The sequence below is a fragment of the Poeciliopsis prolifica genome, unplaced genomic scaffold (genome assembly GCF_027474105.1).
Source record: "Poeciliopsis prolifica strain line A6 unplaced genomic scaffold, Auburn_PproV2 SCAFFOLD004, whole genome shotgun sequence".
Classification (NCBI taxonomy): domain Eukaryota; kingdom Metazoa; phylum Chordata; class Actinopteri; order Cyprinodontiformes; family Poeciliidae; genus Poeciliopsis; species Poeciliopsis prolifica.
Genome location: NW_026562379.1, coordinates 6043576 through 6068444, shown reverse-complemented (window position 1 = coordinate 6068444; position 24869 = coordinate 6043576).

Below are 24869 nucleotides of genomic sequence, written 5' to 3'. Positions count from 1 at the left end.
AATATTTTGTGTGGAAACCAAGCATCCATGAACAAAATATTTAATGCTAAAACCTCACAATTATTTTAGTTAACATAGCATCACAGTTGATAAATCTGATACCTTGACAGTTTTTGATTAGTAACTAAAAGTAAAAAAAAAGTAGTAGCATAGGTGCTTGCACTTTTTTAAAAGAGCATGAAGAGTGAGTAGAACATTTACAATGCGTCTGTTTATATAATAGGTGTAGCTTGTAATGCAATTGTATTAAAAGAGCAAATCAGTAAATTAATTATTTAGACACTTTATCATTGTTTCATACATATGATTATAGCAACTTTCTAAAATTGAGTCCAGCTTTTAAAATAATGTTTAGAGCTACTCACCAGGATATTGTAAAAAAGTGAAATATGTGTTTGCCAATGCATTACAATTTCACCAAAGTCATCTCGGCAGAAGAACCTCATCACAAACTAAAACTCAAATGTAAACACGCTGAGTGCTTCAATGTATTCCAATACTCCAGCGAGATACTTGCTCATTATGCAGTATATGCTGGCTGCCTCCATTCTCAAACTGAGGCCAGTGCTGTGAGCCCACAAGAGGATTTAGTACCGGCTCCCTCATTGCTTCTTATTTCTCCAACTCAGCCAGGGATTGACTGCTTCTGATGGCAGTCTGGCCACCTCATCTTGGAGCTGAAAAATCAAACACATCACCATGTTTTATGCATAAATATATAAACAGTCACACAAGCAGAAGAAAAACACACATACAGCTGCCTGCTAACCCCCTAAACACACAGACATTAACTAATACTCGGTCATATGAATTATGAAGATGCAGACTGGAGCAATTAGGTAAAAGAAATTAGATGACTTGACACTGCCATGAGCCAGTCTTATGGCTGGAGCTACACACACACAGAAAATAAAACCTGCACACATAGAAACACACAGTTTTGGCTCAGATATGTAACAAGATGGCACCTCTTGTTGAATTGATATCAATAATTGGCTGAAGAGTTATTTACACTCCCCTTTAATCAGAGGGAACAGATGGTCATAAGGTTTGTGAACTGTGTCCATCGTTTTAACCAAGTACCAAGTCCTGGCATTGAGAGAGGGGAAGCTTTTTACTGGACAGCTGGGGAAGTTAAGTCAAGGGAACAATACTCAATAGCTGCAGTCCATTGTTTAAGCTCTTATTTTATGACATTTGAGAAAACTAATGGCTTATATTTCTTGAAAAGCAAAGCTAATATAAATTTAAACTCATTGGTTTGCACAATAATAAGAAATTCATCTATTTTATTTGTCTATGTCTGTTAGAACAAGTTAATTAAAAAAAAAGTTAAATTCAAAGCAGTGATAAGGTATGGCAGCGGTATCAACATTAGTAAGTGCTGACTTGTAGAAAAAAAAAAGGAAAACAAATTTGAACACAAACTTTTTGCCAGCAACTTTTGGCCTAATGCCTCAGCCAAGTTATTTTGTCATAAAAGCAATTTTGTTGTATTATTTTTCTCATTAGTGTTGGCTGTGTAGGGAACTATAAAAATACTGAAGCAGATAACTTGTCTGGGTCATCATAAAATCTCCCTGAGCTAACATTTTTTTTCTTTTTACTGTGGCATTTGAGAATGCCGTTTTCATTCACAATTTATTGAAATTGAATTGCCATTGCCAGCTCATACGTTGACCTTTGTTTTACTTAGACCAAAATAATTTTAGTGCAAACATGCTACCTGAGAACTGTCTCGAAAGGCTCAACAACAAAACAGGAGGAGTGGGGGACAAACAAAGTGTTTTTGTAAGAAGGGCACAACCCTCAAAGTATTTTTCTGAATGATCCACATGCCCGGATGTATTAACTAAGTTTTATTTTTCTTTCTGCTAACAAAATATCTGCTTAGAAGAATGATTTTGGATATGGTTTTGGTACTTGTAAGTTCTGAAATAAGAATTCAGCTTATGTCACAAGACCTACAATCAACATTTTATATATGCTTTAATGTGTTTTTTATACGTCATGTTCTGTCTCTGTTGTCTCTTTCTGCCTTATGGCACACTCTTCATACCTTGTCATTTTCATTCATGTCATGTTTTTTTTTTTCTTCAAAAATGACATGAAATTAAAATGTATCCATACTTTCATGTTTTAATCCTGGGATGACTTCACATTCGCCCTCTATGTGTTTGTATCATCTGGCCCCAGGAGTTACACTTAGAGAACGAATTTCATGTTTCCAATCTCTTTTTAAGCATCCTCTCACAGCAACGGTTGACAGTTGCTTTGAGGTATTTTCCCTTTTCACACTTCCTTACAAACCAGCCCCCACCAATTTTACAGACCTCATGCACAAACACAAATACACGCAAATAAATACCAGCACTCTAATCCTGAGCTGAGAGTTGGAATTGCAGTAATACATTTCTATAGAACTGCTCTAGACAGCAAATTGCATAAATGCAACTTGGGGGAAAAAAAAAACCTTGATATTGTTTGGGGGATTAAATCTTCCTTCTAAGCCCAGATCAAATTTTCGATTGTTCCTGTTGCTGCTTCGAAGTGAAGCAAATACACAGCGATTCACACACAGTTTGATTATATGGATTAATCCAGCAGACTTTTTTGTCAACTACCCCACATTCTCAACTTCCATTACAATATACGTATGTGGCATTTGGCCATTTATTCATGTCTATTTCAGCATTATCTGAAAACTCTTAAGTTTTCTATTCCATGCTGTTACATGAGATTGCCATGCCAACCAGTACTGTTTTAAATACTTTCTCGACCACCTTAATTTCCGGTGGATTAGCTATAGTCTATAAGTCTGGATCCAGAATTCCTAATCATAAATTTATCATCCCTTAAATTCCAGTGTTGGTGGTGCCCTTCCCTTTGACAGTGGGACTTGCATACTCAGCATAGATGTTCCTGTACCCTATTCCAACCAATTGACTACAAAGTTATGTATGCTTCTCCTGCCAGCTTCTCCTGCCAGCTTTTCACATCCAGTTGCCACTGCATGTTATGGACTGCTTCAGGGTCATCTCTGCATGGACTACATCTTAAGCTGAGTCTAATGGGGTACATCTCATGTCTTTCCATACTGGTCCTGGTTCTCTTGTCAAACTGGGTGTTTGCTGTCTGACACATTCACTTCAGTTTCAGTTTTTTTAAGATCCTTTTTTTAGCACTAGTGACCCTTCTGAGAGTTACCGGATTTGAGCAGAGAGATAAAATATTTAATTGAAGCTGAAATGTTCACTTCAGTAGATTCACTCACTATTGTAAGTAGGCACAGAATTATCAGAAAGTGATGTGCTTAAAGCTGACACGTTTTTTTTGTTTTTTTTTTTTTTTTTTAGTTTGCTGTTAGCCTTAGTCATCCAGTGAAATGACAAAGTCAGGTTTTCACCCTCTTATACAATTCTTGTTTAAAAGTCCAAGACACAATTTCAAAAATAAATCAGAAATATCTATTTTGTCCATCACCTAACCTCAGAATAGCTGCTCAATAGAAGAACATGAATGAATGTGTGCTTCTCAGTGCAGCTTCCCAGCCATCAGAAGTTCGGCTCTGTGGCATTTGGTCGTCTCCCCTTCTTTACCAAAGCCCTGCTGTAAGCTCTTTGAGTGCTGTAAAGGCTCTGTGCTCCTCTTTATACAACTTCTCTACACTTGCAAGTTGCTTCGGATGAAAGTGTTTGCTAAATCAATGTGGTATAAGCACACATGCACAGAGAAATTGTATCTGTACACTGCTCAAATGCTACAAGCATGGTGTGATGATAATCAGCTAAAGCCGCTCGTGTCAGAAGGGTACTGTCTGCCTGCAGTGGAAAAAGCTAAATAAAAGCATATCCATGGATTTAGTCCCCAGATCAAAAAATGTTTAGGACAGCAGGGTAATGATAAATGTTTTCAGAATTGTTTAATTTTTTCCATATCAATTCAAGCTTTGTGTAGACATTAGAACCAATGCTTTACAGAAGGGTTCAAATTCTTTGAACTTTAGATTTTCAGTTGTGAAAAATCTTAAATCACATAAGCGTACCGTATAATCCTAGTTAAATACACTAACATTAGGAGATGTTATTATATTTCAAAGGCAAGCTTGTGTTTTGTGATTATTTTGTCAATTTCATTTTATCGGGCTTGCTCACATTACTTGTTTAGAAAAAGGAAAACACTTTTAAATGTTTTGTGGATGTATTTTGTGTGCTTGGTCACGTGAAGAAAGAGATGCAACCAACTTCAAAGCATGGTTTGCTTTGAGGTTTGAGATTAGAATGCAACTGATTCTCACTGGTCCAAAAATTAAGGCTAACACAGATGAAACCTGAACAGGACAATTAATTATGTGGTGACCAAGACCTCAGACTGAATTAATGAAACTTTATTGTATCTGTGAAAACACAAAATTGAGCATTTCAATGAGTTTTTTCGGTTGTTTGACCACCATATAATTAGAAAAGGATTAAAATGTCACGAAATGGACTGATAAAACCTGTACTGAATTATCTTTCACTGGTTTTGTAGTTTTAGAACAAAGTTTATGTGTGAAGCTTTTTATTTCTGGAAGTAACAATGGGCTTTACTAGTTTCAGCTAACTTTCTTTTAAAATCGTTCATCTCATTCTTGTTAATCCAATAGTGTGCATAGTCCCATTTTGGAAGATGAATGCATTTTCACACCCCTACAATTTGACCTCAGAATGCAGGCTCACTGAATACGATTAACCTTTCATACAAATTCAATCCTTTGAGACTCTATTTCTCTGCAGTTACTTTCATCTCTTTTCCCATGTGGAAAATTGAGCTATGAACACAAATAACTAAAGTAGCTAAAGTTTCAGATGAAGGAGGACATATTTTCAGGGTAATGGAAAATGAAAATATTTCATTTTTTATTTCTTCCCAAGAAAAGGAAAACAGAGCAAGAATGAATGCCTAATACATGTGTGATGAATTGAAACAAACATCAACTAATTTTAGTAATCAGTAATTAGCAGGAGTACACATAAAAAGACAAAATGGATATGTGCTGAAAGAACAACATGGTGGCAGTCAAGCCAAAGCTACATAAAAAAACCTGTACATTTTGCAATTAGGATGAAAATCCTTTGTCTCTAAATTTCTCCTTCCCAGAACTCAAGTGTAGTAGCTTTTGCTTCACATTGTTCAAATTCTATGAAAAGAAAATAAATAAGTAAATCTACTATTAAGCACAATTTACTATCCATTAATTGGTTGATTGAAAAAAATATCTACAGATTAGCACACTGTGCTGATCTTAAGTCAAGCAAAGGGCTGAGCTTTTCACATGCTTAAGTTGGCTTTTTAGCTGCGGATGCATCCTTTATGTGCTGTTGATGCATTTTAGACAATATTTTATTTAATCTGAAAAAGGAATAAAATTTGTTTATTTGCATTTCAATGTATTTGTAAAACTGTATAAAATAAGCATAAGTGGTCACATGAAAAATCTCCAGCATGTTCCTTTTTTTTATCAGATTCTCAGAAGAATTGACAAAATAATTGATTACGAAAATGTTTGTTTGGTGCAAACGTATAAAATTGCTTCTAACAAACTACATGCCATTGTTTATTATCCAAAACTGAAAGGACAGTCACCTCAATGTGACTGGCGTGTTTTCAAATGTGTAGTTGAATGATGGGGGTTTGTTATTTAGTAATTCAAGGGAAAAAAAAAAGTCAAACATAATTCCTGTGTACTTAGACCAAAGAAATTGCAGATATTTTTTATGGTGGTGGAGTGACGAAGACGTTTCTGGCCAGACTGTTTTGTGGAAGTGCAAAGTTCCTGTGAAACATCTTCAAAGACCAGAAAGACGGAATTTATTAATGTGTCAAAAGAGTTTCAGTCGGACTGTTTGTTGTGGAGCTGAATAACTTTATGTCAGTCCCTTATTTCTAATCAGCTATAAGTTTGTCTAATTTTCATATTTGCCTTCGCATTCACTGGAATAATCAGGAAATACAGAAGATACAAAATTATACAATTTAAAGTAACCTGTCTGTGAAGACCTTCTTTGATAAAATGGCTATCAAAGTATACAAAAAAAAAAAAAAAAAACTACTAAAAAGTTGTGACTTGTAGGTGTGACTGGGTTCTTTTATGACTTGGGCCACCACAAAAAAAAAAATGACGGGCCAAGGCCAGGGATTACTTTAGTGAGATTTATTTTTTTATCAGTGCAGTGAATCAACAGTGGCAAATGCATAATATTTACAAAAATGTCCAAGATGAGTTAAAAATCAACACAGCACAGCAGTACCTTCAAGTCGCAGCTCATCACCTCCAATGTGACACTTCTCACGCCTAGGTGCAGACTGCCCTTTATGAAACAGAGTCCTGCTTTTATAGCTACAGGCTCCGCCCAGAGGAAGTCCCATCAAACAAAACAAAACTAAACAAAACAAAAACTAAACAATTATTTCTAACTCAAATCCTTGAAATAACAATAAGAAACAATAAGGAAGAAAAAATAAATAAATTTATAATCAAAATACACCCAAACAAAGAACAAAAACAACCAGCACATTGTGATGACTACACATCACATAATTGGCTCCCGGTGCGCTCCAAGCTGGAAACAACTTCCCCAAAGAAAACCGGAAAAACATGTACCTGAAAATAACCGATTAGAATGAACGTCAAACGAAAACACCGCGTGTGCACCCACGATGAATCGCCTCAATCCAAACTAAAAGGAAAAGAAACAGGTAAGTTTAGAATTGTGCATGTTTGCTAACAGGGACTCTCCGATCGTGACGGCTCCTCCGTCACAGTAGGATTGCTCTGCTTTGTCTTCTCATTGAATTTATGGACCAAATTCACATAAGAGATATTTGGGTTCCATTAATAATTTATTTATTGCATTTTATATGAAACCTATAAAATGCAGAGTGAGTGGAAACAGCAGGTCAACCCCATCCAATACACCAGAACCTTCTTCCCAATAAAGCGTCATTAGCCTGGATGAGTTGATATGAGGGTTCCTAACTGCTGAAAAACTTTCTTGGTGTTGATTTTTGTTTGCCATGAATCTTTACTGAATGTTGCTATACCAAATCGACAGGCACACCCCAATAAATAATTGAAAAGAACATTCATTTCAGGAATTTATTTGAAAAGTGAAATTCACTTATTAGATTTCTGACAAACTCATATGCGCATTTTGAAATATTTCTTTTTCTGTTAATGTCAATGAGTTGGCATACAGTGAATAAAAACCAGAAATTCACTTAGTCAGAAAATTAGAATGTAGTATGAAAGCAATAAAGCAATAACTTAAAAAGAGTTATGTCATTGCTCAACAACTTGAGAGTTGTTCATTAGTTATTAGAAGGATATGCCACAAAAGGTCATTGCCAAAGAAACTTGCTATTCACAAAATGGAGCATTCATTTTGGTGATGTCAGTTTGATAGGATATAATGAGGAAGAAAAGGGAGCAGAAGAAATGGGAATAGTCACAACCTTGAGAGAAATGTGATGCAAAGCTCATTGAAGAGTTTTGGAAGATTTATAAGATGTAAACTGTTAGAATCAATGCTTGCAGAATCAGCAAACTTATCTTTGATTGGAGCTTTTACCATATTTCTTGAAAAAAAAAAAAGAAAACTAATTCAGAACCATCTGAAGCACTTCTGAACCTAAATGCAGCACAGTTCAGAAGAATATTCTGTCAGATTAGTTAGAAAGAAGCCATTGTCCAAAATAAGTCTAATAGCCTTACTGATATTTATGTTCAGTTCAATGCAGTTTATATGTTTCCAAATTACAATGTGTGTTGTAAAAAAAGACTTGAAAACAAAAAGTCAATTCAATCATAAAGACAGATTCAGTGTAAAAAAAAACATACATTCTAAGTGATCCTAGTCATTAAATTATCCAGTCAAGTTCATTTTATTATTGAAATGGTTTTAAAAAACCTTGTCTAAACAGAAATTTTTTCTCTTGAACCGTAAATGGAAAGACAGACATATTTTGTCTTCCAAAGAAATGACTGTAACTATCTGTATCAAATGTTCGACTAAGCTCTGACAACAAGGCAGTCCAAAGTGCTTTACATCATAAAAACAAAACGGTAAAACAAAAAGCATTTCATTGCAGTAGCAAAATAGAGTAGTAGGAAATGTTCCACTTATTAATCAAAGAGAAACAGGAAGACATAATGTTAGTAATTTCAAAAATGAAATTTGTTTGTGCGAATTTATCAAATCCTTGACATTTTAAACTTTTATGATTTCAATAGTTGAAGGTTCAAAATTGCTTGTTAAATTTTGAAGGCGTTTAAGTGACTCAGGCTCATACAAACCACATGCTGAAGCTGCATGTCCACAGTGGAAGAACAACTGGTCATAGGCTTTAATATTTCTAGTAAAGTACAGTTCATAAACTGTTGTTGTTAACCATGTTCCCATAAAACCCAGTTTTGCTCTCAACATAGAAATGACAGTACCTTTACACAAAGACACATCTACGGCCAGTCTTCAATTCACTCTGTCTCTCTCTGTCATTCTTTTTGTAAGGTCATATACGTATCCTTGTAAGCAATGAATTTATGTTAGGAGGGAAAACACTCACACTCATACTCACATTACCTGACATCAGACAACTGACATCGGACTCTGACCTAAAAGGCCTGTAACTCATTTTACTTGTAAGTAGTAAATATTTCTGGAGTTATTGGAGGTGACGGAAAGAGCAAACAGCCCTCTTGTGTTTATAGGAGTTAATGAAGGCATTAACTATTTTCTTCTATCTTGTTTTTGTGGATTAATTGCTGTAATTCAAATCTTCTTAATCAGTTCTGTTAATATACATTACATACAAATATTTTTTTTCCATATGTACCAATAGTTCAGAAATTATTTTTGTATAACTTTTGAAACAGCAGGGAGTGCGTATAATTGCAAACTTTCTGGCTGCCTACTGCTTTGGGCACTTTCGATCAGTTTTAGGTTATTAGCCATTCTTAGGGAAATGTGTTCCCCGATTTTAATTTAGAAATAGAAACTCCTTTAAGCTCCCTGGTTTTTTGGTTCCCTGCATCGCCAGAATGATTTATGTTAAGAAAAATTCTGAAAGAACATTGTGCCGTGCACACAGATTGGTCTTCTAAAGGGTTATTCATGCTGAAAAGTGTTAAAAAGTATAAAGAGAAAAGAGAATAAGGGCACATGATGTTTGTCATGAGTCATGATTTAAGCAACATGAAGTGAAAGGAAATAGCCGCTGTTTCTGTTTTTCAGATATATCTCTTTTGAAGACTTGATTCAATGCAATCCATGTCTTTTTACATTTTTCAATCTCGCCTTGTATCGTCTGGACACTTAACCCCAACCTTTGTCTCCTGGGGTTATTTTCATTATTATTTATTAAATGAGATTCTTTCTGTCAGAAGAAGTCATAATCCTCCCCTCATTTGTCTTCCAGCAATTTTTTTTATTGCAAAAGAAATGCAAGAAAGCCAGTCTGCCATTACCAAATGTCCTCATATTTGGATACATATTTGATGAAACTAAGATGGAACTGTTTGTGCATATTGACCATTGTTTCATTTGGTAGCAAAAGAGGGGTGCTTATAAGTTTGATAACTCAATCCCTATTATGAAATATTGGGATGGCATCAGTTCTGTTGTCAGAGGAACTGCTTATCTATTGATAAAATAGATAGTAGCACAATAAAATAATGTAAGGTGGAAATATTGAATAAATGGAGCTAAATGATTAACTTTAAGTAGATAAGAATCTCCTATTACATATTTTTACTTGTGTTTTAAAAAATAAAGTAGGAACAAATATAATGCATTGAAACAAAAACGACAGCATTGCAAACACACAGATAGACCAATGTTACTTGATGTGAAAACCACCATCTCTTATCCAAAATGGACAATTCCACACAAACACACACACACACACACACACACGGATACATTTGATGAAGGAGTGGCCTGGAGCCGTCATGGGAGAATGAGCTGTCGTTTTGAGAGGAGCCAGGGGATCAGAGGGAAGGATGGAACAGCGAAGAGAGAGAAAGAAAAGTGACAGTAGGGGCCAAGCAAAAGAGAAAAGATAAAAACAAACAGTCAGGGTGAAAAATGCAGATTGCATTCGTTTTTTCTTTGTTGGAAAACAAATTAATAATGATTTATTAAACAAACTATTTGGAAATATATCATTTTAAGGATGTTAGGTGCTGTGTCATTCTTATAGTTCTTATGCACTGAAGTCAGCTGGGTCCCACTCTTTCTATAAAAGTATTCTTTGCTGAATAGTATAGGATGTCTTAAAATATAGTTTTTGTCTATTATGCTGTGAAATGAAGCAGCTTAGTTTAATCCAAATCACTTGAAAACAGCCTTAAGAGAAATCAACAACAGACATGAGCCACACTTCTCTTGCCAAAACAATTACACTGTAAATTCTTTTGAGAAATGTTTCTTTGTAGCCATTGTCAGAGCCATTATACTCTAAAGTTAACTGAGGATAAGCTGTATCTCGTTTCTGAGCAGAGAACGCTGCCCAGAACAGCTTGCTGATAAAACTACTAAAGTTTAAAAGTAAGAGCGAGTAAGGTAAAAAGTGCAACCCATGTGTGAAGACCTTCGTCCTTGAAGTGGCCGTCGCACGTTTGAGTCCCAGTCTGATGACCTTTCCCGCATGTCTTCTCTCTCTCTTATAACCCACTTTCACATCAGACAACTGCTAAATAAGAGCCACCTGAGCTTACAAAACGTTTTTAAAAAGTTAAGAGGTATTTCCGAAAAGATACAAACTATAAGAAATAACTAATTTTTTAAAAGATTTTATGCATTTTACATTTAGGTAAAGATATATTTTATTTTTTACATGTCTTTAAGTTCCAGTGCACCCCTTATTACTTTGCAAAGCTGTCTTCCAAATTAAAACTCCTTGCACCAAATCCTCTGGCGTCTACTAAGTAACCTCTAAAAAGTATTGTCCGCCTTTAGATTAATGAGCTGGGATGGAGCAGATCAGGAGGTGGGCATTAGGAAACTTTCCAAAATGGGTTTAAGGACTTGCTTCAGTTTCACAGTGACAGGGTTAATAACTTTGGATATGAAATTTCTCTTCAAAAGTCAGAAACAACTCAAAGGAAAGTACCGAGGCGGAAGTCACACTCTCTCTTTAATTATAATTTAGAGTTAGAAATCTAGGCCATTTGGCCACTTGTTTTAGTTTGTTTTAGTTTTGTCAGCAGAGCTCAGCTCAGTGTTGTAGTACTCGAGACTGGTCTTGGTCTTGAGACCACTTTTGATGGTCTGGTCTCAGACTCGACTGCATTTGGTCTTGGTCCTGGTCGCTGAGGACTCAGGATTTTATTTCAAGACCGCGACTGTGGAAGTACCACAAAACTTACAGCATAACGCACCAATTAAAATCCAAGCAATAACATGAAAATTTAATGTTTCTGTTACTCCTCCCCACCTTTTACTTGCTCCAAGACATGCGCAGTGGTTTTCTTTGACATTAAAACAATGTCGAAAGAAACTTGGCAGAGCCCACACATGCAGTAGTGTGGTAAAAAATATCCAAACAAATGCAAATGGGCAAACCTCTGTTCCACTCTTCTGCTGCCCATGTTTCTCCTCTGCCTGAGACAGGAAATAACTTGTGCTACTTTGTATCCCTCTGTTGGATAGGTGGAGTCCAAAAACCTGAACTGAAGAGAGCATTGTGCAAGAAAAGGCCAGCAGTTGCCTGAAAGCCCAGAAAATGCTAAAGTTTTGACAGATGAATTGAGCCTGAAGAGAGCACACAGCAGTGGAGAAAGTCAGAGGTGAGTAAAGACTCAACGGTCTGATTTCTGACTTGACACTTTAGCATTTGATCAGCCGAAGAAGCACAGTTGCTCACTCAGGAAAGCCACCGAGCATTCCTGTCTTTCCACCATCTTTTTGATATCTTTTGAAAGACAAATAGTTTGTTTTTGATGCATGTGGTTTGATTTTCAGTTATCTCAAGTCACTATGCAATAAGTAAATACAAGTAAAAAAAGAAAATCAGATTTTCATAAATTCTGGCTGAGATCAATGCTCTCTTGTACCTCTGCTGCTGACATCCCAGGCTTTTACAGCACTTCTTACAAGACTAAAGTGTGTAACACTGTGGAGTGAGCATCTCTTGAAGTTAAAAGTAATTCAACTTCAGGGTATTCAGCGACTCTGTGACAAATTTCACTGCCATATATGTTAAAACCACCAGTTATCCTTGATCTAATTTGATGCCCTACCTCTTGGAGAGTACTAAGCTATGCCTTTGTCAAAGCCTCGACATTCAGCCATGAAAGTGGACATCAATTTTAAGGATTAGAGAGAGTTCAAGCTGCCAAGCATGACGCTTTGTTCTGAAACCAAGTGAGATCATGAGATCAAAGAGGTAAACATGTATGTATATCTGTATTTGTGCCAGTACGCATTTATTTGTTTTGCTTGTTCGGTGATGGTGGATGTGTTGAGAATTCATTTTTGTGTTTTGTGCTGAGATCAAAAATTGAAATGCAGTCATTTGCCAACACAAATGTGTAATTTTATATTCAAAGATGAGGGCCTCAATTCACTCGTTTCACACCACATGTCAGTATATTTCACAAGATCTGTTTAGGCTTTCTCCTTGTTTTGTGTTTCAATGTTTTATGTCATTGTAGATTCTGAGTCGACTAGTCTTTTTCCATAAAATCTTTGTGCAAAGTTAGAATAACAATTATTCAACAAATACAGACAAATCTATCCTAGCCATGATGAAATACAACAGTTAGATTACAGTGACTGGGAAGGGGGACATCAAAGACAAGATAAAAGAGATATTACTGCCTGTCTGAGTAATACAGATCCCTCTTTGAGATGTGCAGGTCAGGAACAATACCGTCTTTTCTGACTTGGTGGTTTAGATCCAAATTAATGTACAAAGCAATGTGTTCTCTAACTTTGTTTTTGTTTAAATGCAAGAACATATTGTACCCATTATTGTTTTTCTTTGACATTTGGCATAATTTCAATGTTTTTGAAGACATTGCATCAGTATTTTTAAATTATGTATACCGGTAATTTCAGACTCACAATGAGCTTTATAAACCGAGTTTGTGCATATAAACAAGGAATTTGTGTTCAGCTGAGTCAGAGACTTTAGTCATTGTCAAAACAAATTTGTAAAAGGGGAAGTAAAGATGTGTTTTATGAATATGTATACTTTTGAAAAAGAAAACAAGACTGAGTTAGTGAAAACATGCATTGAATCGATGTGGGATCTCTGACTGTCAAGTGCTCATCAAAGAAAAGAAACTGTCTCTGTGGTGTCTAATTTTTGCAAATACTGCTTTGTAGTACTTACCTGAAGGTAAAATTTGTAAACAGGTTGTGTCCAGGATGTGTGTGATCTACAGAATTCTTAGCTGCCTCCTTTCCTGAATCTAAACATTTACAAGTCCTGAATAAAGGGAAGGTCAGACCTGCTGATTCTTTCTGCAGACCTAATTTGTCTGTTGTAGTTTAGACCTGTCCTGATTATAGTTGGACAAGGTGATGGACAAACACAAATCTGTCAAAAAATGCAAGTCAGAGTAGAAGATGGCCAGCAGACTCTGTGGAAGGTTCTGCAGTGTCTCCTGGACCATCATCTGCACAGTGTCTGTGTGTAAGAATAATCTCAGTTCCAAAGAAATAAAATGAAATAAGATTAGACTTAAGTAGCACTTTTCTGGGCATTTTTCTGGACAGCCTGATTAACAGGCTCCTGTAGCTCTTGATAGCTTGCAGAGGAAGCCATTGACATCACATGTTCTGAAACAGAGACACATCTAAAATATGTAGGGCAGTGGTTGCTGAAGACCAAAATTGAGAAACACTGGTTTATGGACGACACAAAACATGTTCATTGTCTTTTTTTCTGCAAAATTCTCAGAGAGATTTCACTTCCTCAGTTCTCACCCCAACTCAACTTTACACTTTATACGTGTAAAAGCAGCTTCAAGTAGATGTGCAGTTCTATAACTGTATATCTATCTGAAATACTAGTGTTTTGTTGCAAGTTACTGAAGCCTAAAATATTATCTAATCTGGTCTCAGCAGGACTTCAAATCCTTTGCAGAAGCTGATGTTTCAAAATGAGAAAAGAGTTTTCCTCCATGGGTTTGCTATTGGGAAAGTGAAAGCAAAAAATATACTAAGTTTTTGTCTGCTTTAAATTTTTATTATTGAGCCACATTCATCTTAATTCATCCACTGTTAGTCATATAAAGGAACCAGTGCTTGCAGGAACAATTTTGTCATTTTGGGTTTGTGTTCAGCAAACACTTGCTGGAGCAACAACTTAAACTTTGTTATTAGCAACAACTTAAAGTTAGTGTTATTAGCACATGTGTAGTGCAAATTATAAATCCATCCCTCTAATGTTGTAGCTGTTTAATGACATTGCAGAAGTGAGGAGAAACAGGATTTAGGGTTTTTAGTCAATATGGTTTCTGCTCATTTTCTAAAAATTTTGATTCATGGACATTGATTAAATGAGCACAAACAAGTCTCAGTGGATATTCTGATCCATCATTTGTGTATCCATTTCACCTTCCCATTGATTCAATTTGGTCTGATTCACTAGTCATTGGTGTTTAAAGCCAGAGTTGAAAAAGGACAACGAAACAAAACATTGCACAGCGACCTTAAACTGTGCAACTGCAAAACAGTTCAAGGCTTCAATATAGCCCAGCTTTTAACTGTGGCAGAAGGAACATTCGTCATTTGCAAGTGATTGAAGTGATAATTTAGGGTCAACAGTGGTGCAGCTCAAATATAAGCAGAGGATTTATTTGGTCAAATGAGACCTTATTACTCATAAAATGGAAATCTTGATGAAGCAGACAGCTGTGTCAATACAGTATTGTGGCAGAAATTATGACAAGAAGAGACAGAAGGAGACGGGGGATGAGAGAACAACAAAAGGAGAGGAGAGACGCAATAGTGAAGGATTAAAGACCTGTGAAGGTTAGCTAATATGACACAGATACAGGAGAAGAAAAGCTTGACTGAATAATGAAGTGAGTGAGTGGAAAGAGGAGAAGAAGATAAACAAAAGGGGTCAAAATGACAAACAGACAAAAAGGAAACAACAAAAGAATCTAGAGTGTCCTTGACAAGAAAAATGGATTGTATTCAAATAGGAGCGTCACCTGACCAGTAATTCCTGACGTCTTTCCTTATTCCATCATCTCTTTTCAGTTTCTTCTCTTCTGAGTATGCCAGCTTCCTCTCCTTTGTCATCAGCAGTTTTTGTTTTCTGTTGCCTCAATTGTCCTCTTCTTGCTGTTCTCTTATTACAAGATCTTTCAGTGAACTTCTCACATATATTGTTGCTACATGGGCAGAGAGAGAGAGACATGTCATTCAAATGGCTCAAAATATATAAGGGAAAATAGAACCAAAGGAATATACACAAGGACAGAAAAAACTAGCAAAGGGAACAACATAATATACATGATGAAAACAATGGCTCTTGTATGGCTCATCTTTGAACAGATTTTTTTAGCTTCTCAATTCTTGTATTTATTATTAAAATACACCAGCTTGCAAAGAGGACATGTCTAGTTAAAGCATGAGTTTTCTTCATTCTAGTTGTGTGTGACCACAACTAGGAATGTGCTTCGACATTCCACATTTCTACTTGTATTTGTCTGATTATATACTGTACATAAGGTCAATTAAATGCCAAGATATTAGCTTTTAGTTGATTGGTAAGTCATTATGTAATAAAACATGCAGAAAATACAAGTATAATGGTTAGATAACAGAAAATCAAGACAAAAGGAACACTGACCCCAACTTATTCACTTTAGGGTTGCTATGTCTTGTTTCAAAAATGTCTATTGTGTTGGCTTTCTTTATTGCTCCATAAATGTTGGCTTTTTTGGAGCAATAGTTTTTCTGTTGACAAATTCTCCAATTCCACTTCTGGTTTAGCTTAGGTGGATTTTCATGTCTTGATTGGTCATTTGTACTATCCACAATGGGATGAAGGGAAAATTGATCAAATAATCTTTGATATTGTTTTTTTATTGAAGGTCTCAATCTATTTTCTGATGCCTTCACTTAACTGCCATATGTATTGTATAATGAGATTAAATTATACATGTGTGAAATCACAGGCTTCTGCAGAAAGTTCATTTCAGCAAACCTTACTTTGCCATGTCATAGTAAACATTTTAAGTTATTTTTTTCAAGAATTGGAATACTGTGTACCATTTAGTTTCAATTTAGAATAATATCCCATTAGTGGTTCTTATAAGCAGATCTGGTAGTTGTTAGATGTTTGGCTCATCAAAAGATGTGAAAATGTTAAAGTTAAAATAAAAACAAGAGAACACCAAAAAAGTTATTACTTTTTTCCAGTGAAAAAAGTAATAACTTCTCCTAACACCATGTTCACGAGAGCAACCTTAAAGCATTGCATCCCTCTGCAAGCAGCAGCGCCATCCATTCATTTGTTGTGATAGGAAGACTAATAGAAATGTGTCCTCCAAGAAGCACTTTGGTTTTGTTAAACGGTAATGCAACCAATCACAGGAAGCGAGTCTAAATGAAATGAATATTTCTTTTTTTTTTGTGATATGTGATTAGATCTTGGATAAAGAATGCTCTATCAGCTTGTTTTCTTAATTTTTTTTTATACATGTATAATGTTTTGCCAAACACAAAGGACTGACATATTTTCTCTTTTTTTTTCTTTTTATTAATTTTGCCTTGTGAACTGACAAAGGGCTGAAGAGACTATTTAGTGTGTTCTATGAATGTAGTTCTTGACAGTCATCTGACAGAGACTCAGCTATGAATGTGTTATGGTATTCCGGCTCTTATCCCTTGGTGGAATGCATTAATAACGCACACAAGCTGGCATTCTGACTTCATCCCTGGGCACAGCACATAAATCTTTCCTAATAACAGCAGTGGCATTTCACCAACAATAGGGATTACACACAACCTTTGTCGTGTGGTCTAACAGCTAGAACACACACAGATCTATGCAGTCGCTTGCACACAAATACACACACACTAAAGGTGATACAAGATCCTTAAGTTTAGCAATGGAAAAGGAGAAAAAAACAGAAGATAAAAATACATCTTGGATTTGTTCTTCCATTTTTCATATTTTGAAAATGACAACCCAGAACTACAAAATGGCAATTATGATACTATACCTTGTCAGGGTTTTGTTGTATTCAAAATGTGAAGTACCTAAATTGCTGAAACTCTGTTATTTGAGTACTAAGTATTGTGAAAACGCCTAGTTCAAGAAAAAAATAAAAATAAACAAAAGACAAGGTTAAAGCGTTTAGTTAAAGCAATCTAAACTATGACATATACAATCAGTAGAGAGTAGATACGACTCCTTGAAAGCTTTTTTTCCTCAAATTTCTTTGAAATGTATCTGCCTTTTAAAACTGTGCAGATACGAACTTCAGAGCAAGAAATTCATAAAACAAATTAAGCCTTGGGGTAAATTTTCTTCTGCCTCACCTCCATCATCCAGTCGCAGCGTCAGGCGCTTCTACCGCAACCTATCAGCATCGGACCACGTCTCATCACAGCCAGTCATCAAGAAAGCCTCCATTTATCAGGCCCTCCATCAATGGCTCCATCTGCTCACCAGCAGAGCTTCAACCCACCTCCACCACTTCGCTGCCCTTGTTCTTCCAGCTACTTCAGGCTTCCATCCTCTCTTCGCCCTCCACCGCCAGTTTCCAGGCCCCAGGGGGAAGACGTCTCTAATCCTCATCCTAAGCTGCTCATCCAAAGCTTATTGCAGTTCACAGCGCCCACTTTCTGATTTCAGATTTTTCTTTGTAAAAGTATCTTCAGGTTGAAATCGGTATCATTTGGCCTTTCCATTAGTTTTCAAAACAATTTTAAAACTCATTTTCAAACAAAAACATAATTTTCAGTTTTCACTCTCTGAAAAAGGAAGGCAGTACCACATAGTAGTGTGTGAGAAAATGTATATATTTAACTGTTACAGTCTTAGGCTGTACACCCTTTCCATAAATGTTTTATTTTGTGAAAGTAGAAGAAAAAAACTTAACAATAGCTTCAATGGTTGTGTGACTCTTGAGCGCAAAGAGAAAAGCTGTAGCAAGCATATCTGCTTGCTTCAGCTGAAGTTTCTCCTCAACTTCCGAAATGTTTCTTTAATGTAAACACTTTGGTTACAGGAATATTTATACACTACCAAAAGTAAGGGTGGAGGGCACAACATTGTTCATGGCTGTGTTGCAGCTAACAGCTCAGCCAGGGAATCAACAGCTGAACCAAAAGGTGGCTCAAGCTGTCATTTGTGAGCATAAAGTTTTTGAGATAAGAAAATGCTGTTGTTGATAGTGAGTTGCATAGCATTTTGTTTTATGGTTTTCTCTCTCTCTGAGCCAAATTAAGGAGAAATGTTTGACTGCAGATACTACATAAATATTTTACCTTACCTTGCAACCACAATGTGTGGCTTTAGCTTAACAGGAGTTTGCCCAACTAAAAAATTGAGACTTGCAAATTCACTTCATGAAGAATTGGTATAAATTATTTACCGTTTCCCGTTGGCATCAAAGTAACAAACACTGGTCAGGACCAGGGTTTTATCTTAGGCACTGTAATGACTTATGTCAATGCTGACAAACAGTTTTTATCACAAGTTGTATTTTTGCCCCAGTGGTGAATTACAGGCGGATGGGGCTCACCACAGGGAGCTGTTAAATCTCCCCACAGGGTTGCATTTTGTTGAGTCTCAGACATACTGCACTCAGACTGCGGTTTTCTTGCGCTCCTCGCTCAGTAAATTACTATGTAAAGTTTGACTTGATATAAACTCAAATTCAAACCAGAGACTTTGCAATCTCTACATTGATCTTTTATGCTTTCCCCCCTGCATTTCTAGAGTTTGATTATAGAAATACAGTGAATATTTATTGTATAGTTATTGTAATCTACGCAATAATTATACAGAAAATGAAGTTGTAAAATTGATAATGACTTATGTACACTTTGAACAGGTTTAGAGCAGCGCACTGGTTGAGGCTGATGTAAAATGGGACAAAAATAACAGTTTTAAACTCTCCTCAGTTCTTATTAAAGCACTGAGCTAATATGCATTGGATTTGGTGTTGAAAATTAACTCAAAAATGAATCAAATTCATTATAAAAATGTACTTAAAAATGTTTTATCAATGTATAAACTGTAAAACAAAAAATACACCTTATATTACTTCAACACTGATGCTGAAAATGCAAATTTGTATAAAAAAATATAGCTATCTTTAGATATTATATTGTATGGATTACTAGAGTTTGGGTCAGAGTTCACATTGAATGGATGCCCTGTATCATAGTGAATCCTAATACAATGCAGTCGGCTGTGTGTATGTGTATGTGACTCCTTTAAAATCCTCAGACATCCTGGGGGCTCATGATTTATCAGCAGATGGGGACCTTTTACTTCCACATTATTTTGCTTGTGGGCAGTGGCACTCCATTGAATGGAAAAAAAACAGATCAAAGTTTGTCTTTGGTAAGAGTTACAGGTATATGTCAGCTTAAGTATTAGGATGTATTCCCCAAAGAAAACTCCTTTGCTCTGCTTGTTTGCTCCAGACCAAGAACCTCTTTTAAGGACGCTCTACAAAGATTTCAAATGCAATACACAGATTGTTAATACAACTGATTGCAGGTGCAAAGTTAGCACATTCCTGAATGACGGAATGTCATCAAAAGCTTGAATGTTTGTTGATGCTAAAGGGGCGGGGTCAGACCTCGAATTTGGCCTTTTGGACAAAAATTTCAAAGCGCTATATCTTTCACATAGAAACATCAAACTGCATTAGTCCTCCATGCCTGAATCCCAACCATACTTTGTGGTCATGTGCTAATATCAACAAAGCGCCATCCCCTGACACAGGAAGTTACTTTTTTATTGGGAACTCCATCTTCTATTTTAACATACAATAACAGAAAACTTAATTTCTTGCTTTGATGTCCTGAAAATAATATTTCCATGGTATTTGGATTAGAAAAGAGTAGAGATATCAATCAGAATCTCATGTAAATTCTTATGAATGTATACATATATGCCCAGCATATATATGCCCAGAATGTATACATATATGCCCAGAAGGCGGACTGTGCTACTGACAGACCAAGATAACTTGAAGCACAATACAGTTCATGTCAATAAGAGTCAGTGACCTGCGCTTAGAAAGCAACCGTCACTCAGCCATGCATTCAGCGCTCCTCTGCTATCCATCCTGTAACAAGCATCGACTTCCAAATGGGACACACACTGACTTCACAGAGGGCTATCTCTGAAAGCCTCAGCCTTCCAGGGGGACGAGAATCAACTTCAAAGCACACATGCTTTGAAACGCATTAGATCCAAATGGGTGCATTCAAAGCAGTGTTAGCTTCAAATGAGTCATCCTTCATAGTTTACTAACTTCAAACAGAGACATGAAGGTGAACAACTCTACATTCATACCCTCAGCCCTCTGAGAGTTGAGGGACACTGTCGCTACTGACAGACCTAAAATGTAGATGCTTTGTTCTAATCTTACGACTTTGCATTCTGTCTCAAGTCAACTTTAAAATTATATGATTTTGCCTGTAGAGTGAAAAAATCTATTTCTTTTTTTTTGGGTGGGGAATTACGAGGAGTAAGATTCTTAGGATCTTGATTTTGATTTTCATAAACAATGAATTTAACAGCATTGATTTGGTCTTCACCGAGAACCATCTGACTGTATATATATATATATATATATATATATATATATATATATATATATATATATATATATATTATCAATATGAGGTTTAGCAAAAATGTTCATGTTAGCCTCAGTTTACACAGTTTCTCATTTAAAAAAAACTGTCTTAAATTATATATCTACATTGTGTCAAGGATAACATCTGATAATTAACATTTTGTTGTTAAACACAATTAGATCACAATCGCTTGACAATATTTTTCTCCTTGCCTCACTGTGTATTTGAGCCATCTGGGTTGTTTCCCAGGCAGCGTTGATCTACCATGTCTCTTGCGTGGGTGTGCTCTGGGTTTAGTTTGTTCTGTTATGAATACAAAAATAAAACAGAATATCGTTTGATTTACTTTTGTGTTGCATTAGAAAACAGTGAGTGCAGAGGAGTTTCTCTGCTGGTACCGACTACTGTGTTAATCATTGCTGTCAACATAAAAGCTTTGTTCAATCCACCTTACTTTGCTGTGACTTGAAAGCCAAAATGTTCATACAGTGCATTTTATTTATATTGGGGAGTCCTCAACTTGGAGTTTGTTTGTGTTTTGTATGCTGATTAACCTTGTCATCTCATAAAGGTTTTGTGGTGAAAAGTAGAGTTGGGCACTTAGCATCAGCAGGTCCATACTAAAAATATAGGCACTATTTCTCCCCTGTCGCTTTCATCAATTAATTTAATTACATCATTATACCTTCCTGGACTCCTGTGAAAATATTCAAAGTTTTAAAAACTGAAGCAACCATAAGTAAAAAGGAACCAAAAAACAAGAACAAGAAATATGACCCATCATTGTTTTGTTTTAAAAGAGGCGGCAACTTTCCAACTTGCCAAAAGTCTCCCTGCTCAAATACACACGAGCTGCGAGGGATGTGTTTATAAGTTGAGTCTGGTCTGTCTGGGGGCTTTGTTTTCTTTCTTTCTAGCTCATTGCTTCAAATACGAAATGACAGTTGCAGGGTCGTTGCCTTCATTTACAACAGACAACAAAATGGGAAAGTAAAATTCATCATGCAATTACTATCCCTTCATGGCTGACTTAGCCATGCAGTGACCAAAGACCAGCCTTAGGTAGCCCTAAAAACAATGATAAAGTGTTGATGTTGAGTCTGTATGAGGCCAAGAAGTATGTGTGTATGTGCGTGTAGTTTGTTTTTGTTATATGTAGGTTGAAACCATGCCAAAGGGATGCAACCATTGAAAGGGTGAATTTATAAGGAATTACTCTAGAGATTTTGAACAGACATTGAAAAACTGCTCTGTCCATATCAAGTAGAAAATGTTAATTTATATGTGCAAACATTCATACGAGTTTTGTGTGTTCATCACTGGTTTAAAAAAATATTTTACGAGAAGAGAGAGGGTATTTTTAGGCAATTAGTCTGACCCCTCAGTATTGGATCTTTATTTCCCTTGGTAGCCAAACATATTAGACCATCATTGGAGCCTTGAGCTGTACACACATAAACCTTCGACCTCACAAATCCATGGTCGAACATGAAGGCAAGCTCAAAAACATACAGGTGGCAGGTCTGAGAAATAGAGGAGAGATAAATAAAAGTCAGATTCATTTTAAATAGGATTCCTGAGGTTATCAGCTTGCTGGGTAACTCATCTGCAAAGTTGTAAGTCCTTGAATTCTAATGCTCATCACTCTACCATGGAAATCCAGCTTTTTAATCCCAGATCCGCTAAATCCAGCCATCTGGAACAAATAGAATGTGAAGACTGACAAGAGGACAGGGAAAATCCATAGCAACTTTATGTGCTAGTGACAAGACCCTATGCAGAGTGCCAGTCGGCATGAATCAAGTAGCATGATTCAAACGTTCTATAGGCATGATTGGTACGTACTTAAAGAAAAATACACAATGTGAAAGGGTGGGGTATTTTTACCCAACCAAAGTGGTTTAAAAATAAAGAGGTTTACTCAGAGGTTCTATGAGGTCCTATAAGCATAATTTGCCTCCTTGAGGCTCACCTATTCTCTAAAGCTGAAATTTATCTAGCAGCTACCGAGAAGGGGTATAGAGGATAATATTAGCAGTGCTAGAGCTAAGGGTTTTATCTTAAGGTCATGTTTTACATATCACATCCACACACACATGCACACACCTTCACCAGAATTATGCAAACTGATTTGTTGAGTCAAGCACATGCATTGTGGATGTGTAGAAAGTTGCTTGAAATGATAAAGTTTTTTTGTCATTCTCACAGACATGGATGCGTGTCGCTCACACACCCCTACTAAAAGTTTGTTATAGCGGCTATCTGCCACCCACAGTAAGTGACCTGGGTTAAAAATGTAATGACTGCTTGTCCCACACTCACGATTAATGGCCTGTGGAGCAAGGAGATAAAGGCACATCATTAACATTCACAGACACAGAATTTATAGATACATGAAAGTAAAAAGAAGAAAAATTAAACCTGGTATTTTAAGTGATTCACGTTTAGGGTACACTTCATTATTCATTATATTTTATTGTGTTACACAACAACACAATGACAGTTCTGTATTACTTATTATTATATCATACCAAGATATCACACATTTCCAACACTCATAAGTGTAAGTCCCACAAAACATAGTTTTACAGAAAGGAGGAAAACAAAATAAAAACTTCAGTCCACACATTTTTACCAACAAATTTTAAGCAAAAAAAAAATAAAAAATACATAACATAAAATAAACTAAGATGGTGTGAACTGCAGTGTTTTCTTATAGGAGTAATGAGGACCGGCTTCTCTTTTGGGCTCCATAAACTCCCAGAACTGATCCCCACCCTGCCTTTTACAAACGCTTACATACACGCCACATGTATCCCTCTGTCAATGTGAAGGTTATGTTAGCCTGTTATTATTCTCATTGCATCAGGCTGCTTCTAACTGGATAAATGTTCCTCAAAAGCATTTTTGTCTTTTGTGAATACGAAAGCCGGAAAGTGAAAGCAAACTAGTAAAAGATAAATTTTAATATTGTTCTTTAAGCATATTTCTGAATAAAACGAGACAACAAACTGTTGTTTTGAACTGATGCAGCAAAAAAGAAAGACACTTTTCACCACTCACCTATATTAATGACAAACGATTTCAGCAATTTGAATAAAGTATGCTGGAGCCGTTAGCAAACACTATAATCTAATCTCATCACCATTGCAAAGGGTCCTTGAACATCAGGAATGCTAAATGATGATTGGCAGGATGGATTTGCTTTTTTCATTTCTGATTTTGAAGTTTCTTTGCTTATTGATTCCTATTGGAGTCTAAATTAAAACTATAAATATATATTTTTTCTAATTCTAAATGTTATAGAATTTTAAGATATTCTGTCAATTTTTTTTCAACTTTTTCAGAACCCACTTATATATGGATTTTCTTTTAAAGAGAGATAACAGTTACTCACTGCAGCAAAGACCTTCCTTCTTCAACAGAACCATAGTTAAACAATGTTTTCACAATTTATCTAAATGTGAATTTATACCAAGCAAAGATAAAGACATCAGGACATTTACCACAAAAATAAACTGTGAATGCATGATCGCCCTACAGTAAACAGTGCTGACCAGAAAGCTGCAATCAGGCAGTATTTTTATTGATCCATTTGAGAAATTAATTTTCAAATGTGAAAACTGAATCAACTTCAAAGCATGCAGTGTTACACACACAACCTCAAACTGAAGTTTGTGACAGACACACAATAATCTCACAATATTTACATAAAAGCAGTAGAGTATGCACATAAAAAACTTATTTTTTTCACATCCTAAATGGTCTTTCCTTTTCCCTTACATTTTAGTCTTACATGATGATTATTTTATTCACTGATGCTATGATCTCTAGACAAAGGTAAAAAGGTAGTTTATGGATACAGCATGGAGGTATGATAGATGTTTTCAAAGCTACTCACAGTGGAAATGGAAAAAAAAAGGAGGAAAAGCCTGTGGCTTTAAGACATTTCTATTACACATGTTAGATTTATAAGACTGTTTTGTGAATTATTTCCTCATAGTTTTTACTTTTTAATATTACACTATCATGTTA